The sequence below is a fragment of the Montipora capricornis genome, chromosome 3, assembly GCF_036669925.1.
Source record: "Montipora capricornis isolate CH-2021 chromosome 3, ASM3666992v2, whole genome shotgun sequence".
Taxonomy (NCBI): domain Eukaryota; kingdom Metazoa; phylum Cnidaria; class Anthozoa; order Scleractinia; family Acroporidae; genus Montipora; species Montipora capricornis.
The window spans coordinates 8,560,878-8,566,442 of NC_090885.1; the positions used below are offsets into that span (position 1 = coordinate 8,560,878).

At 40.1% G+C, this 5,565-nt stretch overlaps 1 protein-coding gene across 2 annotated transcripts in view; it reads right to left on the bottom strand.

Annotated features, from left to right (window-relative positions):
- LOC138042088 (pyroglutamylated RF-amide peptide receptor-like) overlaps nt 1–5,565 on the bottom strand; it is a 61,069-nt gene extending 55,504 nt beyond the window's left edge. Inside the window, exon 1 of one of the 2 annotated variants that reach the window (XM_068887835.1) lies at nt 5,479–5,565. The gene's annotated coding sequence lies outside the window, so the exon portion shown is untranslated. Of the gene's footprint in view, nt 1–4,442; nt 4,470–5,478 lie in introns of those variants that run through there. The other variant, XM_068887834.1, reaches the window with a different exon arrangement.

The window sequence follows — 5,565 nt, forward strand, 5'->3', positions numbered from 1 at the left end:
TTAATAGCCGATTTCTTTACGATGGGCTTTCCTTCAAAGCCTAATAAACCGTCTTCCAAGGAGAGCTTATCTTTGTTACGTCAAACGTCACCCGTGCGGAGTTTTGTTTTGCTCTTCGCTCCGTACCGGGAACTTTGAATCGCCCTTTGATCATCTGCACAAAGATTCCGTAAGTCTTCTCGTTCAGGGCCGTTATAGCAAAACCAGGATTCATACAACTGAAGAGGATTACCAGAAGAAGACTTCCTAACATAAAAGCTTTCATCACGAAATAATCACTGTACTAGTCGAGAAAACCTGCAGAAGCTGATATGTAGCAGGCGTCAGTCAATGTCTAGACAGTCTGGATATACATTTCCTGTCACAATGTAGACAAGGTAGTACGATAGTGGAAGTGACTGCATGGAGAGCACAATGTGTGGGAAATAACGGTGCATTTTGCGGGCTAAAATGGAGAATTTGATGGGTTGTACTGTATTTGTTAAGCCAATGAAAAAGTGAAAATCAAACGATGTTTCAATGAAAGCCTTTACAATGTACGTAGCAGGTTTCTTGGGGCGTTGTTGAGGGGGGCATTGCGATTTTCGGTTTTGCGGTTTTGGCTATTTTCTAGATCGGTTTTTCGATTTTGGTGTTCATTGCGGTTTGCGGATTTTTCGTTTTTTTGCATCTGGTTTTCGGGTTTCGTAGAAAATACTAGCGGTTTTTTTGTTTTTTTATCCAATGTGCTTTTTGGGTTTTCCTATTTTGTCCTATTTGGGTTCCGGTTTCTCTTAGATTTGAGCGGCAATTGATCTCGAATAGAGTGTTTTCACTCACGTGATCAGTAACGCTTGTTTTTCCTCCGAAACAAAAGAAAACGTTTGAGTGATAATAGAGCTCAATTCCCAGAGACGTCACATGAAAACACTCTATAGCCGCAAACGCCAAAGTTATGGAGAGGAATGCGTGACAAACTAAATATCACGGTAGGAGATCACGCGTGTCGAATGACGCCCGAGTTGGTGATAGCCCTGAACTTCGGAGTGGATGAAGATGAAGGACCCCATGAAGACCTGAACGCGCATGAAGTGAGTGAGGAAGCTAGTGACTCTGATGAAGGCCAGCAAGAATTTGATGAAAGTAGTGACGAAGTGCAGGTGACAACAATCCCAGGGCCAGCAAGATGAATTAAGGACATCGACAAATTTTCTCTTTGGTGCAACGTCGCGGTATGGAAGGGCGGTGAGGTTCAATATTCGACTGCTGTTTTAAGTAGGTATCTGTTTATTACCACATTTAATCTTAGAGCAAGTTCCTTCTGCCATGTAAAACAAGGAACAAATTGTACCGGTTAGCTTCCTCAGTGCGATCGCATGTTTTAGACCAAGATTAAACATTCCAATCGAATCTTTAAACTGTCAGGTCTTAGTTATCAAATAGAAATTTTCAATTAGAGATTTTCGATTGAAGTTTCCAGAGCCATGGATAATTGCGATTGCAAAATTGCAATTCTAGAGAGGACTTCTCTCCTAAGTTAACTTAGCTCCATTACCAGCTGCTTTTCGGAAAATGAGCCCACAAAAGTCCGGACTTGAGAGAGCGGCAGATTTCTTGGTTAAAGTATTACCATAATTGTGCACATGAAAAATGGGGTCGACGGGTCTGAACAGCTGCCAAGCAAGTTTTTTTGGTTCTTACGAATATATCTTGGAATGATCGCCCTCTTCTGTACAAAATGAGGGACGGAACCTTGTAGATTTCGCTCAGCAATGGTTTTTGTTTTATCTGAATGCCAGATTTCTGTAAGGGTTTGTTTTAAGCAAGGCACCTCTGGTTGATATTGCGCCACCAAAGGCAAGATTCATTTGTTTTCCTATCGTTTTTGTAGCAGGGCTTGTTCCCTATGTTCATTATCTACATTTGAGAGAGATGCTTTTGTAAGATTTCCTGGGTGGCCGCTCTTTAGCAAATACAATTTGAAGTTTTTAATGTTAGCTTCAAATATTTTTTGGAAAAGTTTGTTCTAAGAAGTCTTAGAGCCTCTCCTTTAATGGGGCCTTTTTAACTCCCCGTGGGTGAAACGAACTGAAATGTCTACGAGTAGGCTTTAAATGACCGTGCACGTCAAGGACAGTGTCTTTTTGAAATCGTTTGCCTTCAGAGATGCTGGTATCCAGGAATGTTGCTTCCGTTTCGGAGATTTCATCCGTAAATTTGATTGTAGGGTGATGTTTATTTGCATGTTTAATAAACTACGTAATTTTGTTTCTAGTCAGAGCGAGATTTCGTTTTTATACTTAGAAGTTTTAGCTTGTCTTTGCTGTAACAACGACTTCGATTGTATTCGTTGATTAATGATGAAGAAATGAACAGTGTATGGTAAGTAAATGCAAATATAAGTAAGTAGTAGAAGTCCAGGGGCGTAGCGTCCATATACGCACGTACGCCCGTGCGTACAGCTCAAATCCGGGAATCCTTATTCCATGGAGGCCTTTCATTTTTTTATGTCATTATAAAATCGGGCCAAGGTTTTTAAATTTCGGATTAACTGGTGTCTCTGTGTGTGAGTATTTCCAGTATCTTTTCATTGACCCATATGGGCCTTGCCAAACGGATCCAACATTATCCAACATTGTTGGACGCCTTTGAAAAGTGTTGAACGACAACGAGGTGGCCAGACGAATGCAACGTGTTGGATCCAGCATGTTGGACTCAAGGGTCTGGAACCAAAATCTACCTAAACTCCTTAGCAAACAAACTCTCGCCCTGTTTGCGTTTTCCAGTTCCTTTTAAAATTTGCAATAGAGTCACTTTCTCTGATAGCAAGAGGACGGCTGTTCCAGAATTTGGGAACTGCAACAGCAAATCCGCGGTCTCCAGAGGTCTTGCACCATGCAGGTGTGAGGAACCTTGTGAAGACCCAGGGCGTCACTGCGTAGGGAGTAGCTTCCCGGCGCCTTGACTTGCAAAAGATCCTGCAGATTCATTGGCGTCATGCCCCTGAGAGCTGTGAACACAAGAAGGGCTATCTGTTCGAAGAGAGATTGCATGCTCAAGACTTGGCTTGTTCACCGTTCTGAAGCTTGAACTGACGTGGAAACGCGCAAAACAGATGCAACGAATAAACCATCACCATGGATACTGATAGCCGCAGCACAAGCGCGCATGCAAAAATGTTAAATGTGATGCCACACTGTTGTTCACTCCTTAGAACAAAAGAAACGTTGGATGATGTTGAAGACCATGTTTGATGCAACGTGGTGGCCAAACGGGTGCAACCTGTTAGATTCGACAATGTTGGATGATGTTGCACCAACACGTTAAACCCTTTTGGCCAGTCCTTAACGACAACGTAGTAGTGGACGAACGCAAAAAAAAAAAAAAAATTCTACCCTTCGAGGCCCCCACACAGTGTCAGTCTTATCACCAGTCCCCCGGTTCCCGGTTACTTTTTAAAGAAATTAAATATGACGATGATACTATAACAGAGTTTGCGACGTCTCGCCCTCTGCTTGTATTGTAAACCTTCTGTTTGTGTTGTAGCTTGCCGCAGAGGAAACTCGACACATAGGTAAAATAAACAACTAACTACTGCATATTCCTTTGCATTTATTTTTCGAAAATAGGCGCAGATGGCATTTCCGAGACCCTAAATTAAAAAATTTTCACGGGGAGCGTACTCCTTCACAATCTCACGCTACGCCCCTGAAGTCGTTTAAACAACCATTGTTCAGGTACCAGCAATAAAGCTGTCGAAACTCATCCTGTATCCTAATAGCAAGGAGACACCACATTTACGCCTTAACCACCTAATCTGACAACCCACTCTGCTTTACTTGGCCTGTACCAATTCCAAAAACGCGGGAATATTATTACCCTTGGCTGATTTTCCCACTTTACCTCTGCTGGTATTGATGGTTTTATTTTGGGAATCCGGAAAATACATACTTCATATTGTTTAGACTATCGAGGCTGTGCTGAACGTTTTTTTTTGGCAAGGGATAGCCTTTCGCACACAGCGCATAGAGATGCAACTTATACTTTACTGGTAATACTTGATCCGAAGAGTTGTTATATTTTGCGCTGTTACATTTCGCGTTGACGAAGTCGGTTACATTTTGCGTTAAAAAGGTTGTTACAATTGGCGTTGAAGAAATTGTTACATTTTGCATCAAAAGTTGTTACAATTCGGGTTAATGTTACATTTTGCGTTAATGTTGCTTCTTGCGTTAGATGTTACATTTTGTGGCGTAACAACCGGTGACTCGGTCGGTTGGGCACCGGGCTGCCATGTTTATCGCCAAATCGATAGCGCCGAAAACATGAATAATTCATTCACTGATTGGAGTTAAAAAACTCTAACTAGCACATTGCAGGTGAGTATAACTTTTTTCCTTGCCTTTAAATGAGAGGTTGTTAATTTTTTAATAGCACAAAAAACCTTGACGTAAATCACTTACCGCTGAAAGCTTTTTCTGCCGTTCAAACTGCAACCGAGATCACATGACATCGCCAGCGTAAACCAGCTAAAGGTCTCCACTCAAAGACCTCAGACTGACGATATATTTCATGCCGTTGTTTTACTTAACCTTTTTTCAACATCACTGTTAATAACACTTAACTGTGACCCGTTTATATTCTCCATTAAATAATGCAAAAAAATAAAAAAAAGAAAAGATGTTAGGCTGATTGTTTGAGTCTTTTTAGCAAATAATGCTCTTCCTTTTTACATTTAATTATAGGAGGCGCTTTCACGCTACCTTTTTCTACAGCGCGTTTGTGGTTCAATCTTTTAACTGTCATATCATCTTTCTTGTAGATTATCTTTGTAAACGCTTTTTAGTCTATCTTATGAAAAATATTCACGCTTTGCTTGGTTGTTTTTCGTATGATACGGGGTCAGTTTGTTTTGTCTTAGATCAGTATCCAAACAGTCCATCCCTTATTCTTCCTTCTGAATACTTTCTGATATTGTCTTTTTGCACGAGTATCAAATATATTAATTGACAACTAGACAGACTGACTGACTTTTAACTGTCATATCACCTTTTTTGCAGATTATCTTAGTAAACGCTATACAGTCTATGTCATTAAAAAATATTCACTCTATACTTGGTTGTTATTCTTCTGAAACGTGGTTCGTTTGTTTTGTCCTGAAACAGTTTCAAAACAGCCCATTCCTTCTTCATTACAGCACTAAATGGTAGAAACATTTTTCTTGCTGAATACTGTCTAGTATTTTTTGTTCGAGTATCAAATATATTAATTTACAATTAGACCATCTGCTCTTCTGAACTGTTTACCTCACTGCCATTAGCCGTACATCACGAAGCAGCACACGACGTACATATTTGGTTTTACTTACGGCAATACAGAATAATCAAATTATTTAAATTTTGCACTCGTAAACCTTATAAAAGTCCTTTGAATAAAAGAAACGTTCTTGGATTATTCTTTAATTCATGTATAATGAAGTTAGTAAAATAAATGACTTACCAGTGGTTTGGGTTTGATTGCTGTATGGTGAGGCCACCAAAAACGAGCAACACATTTTGTTTTGTTTTTGACAAACTAAAAAGAAAA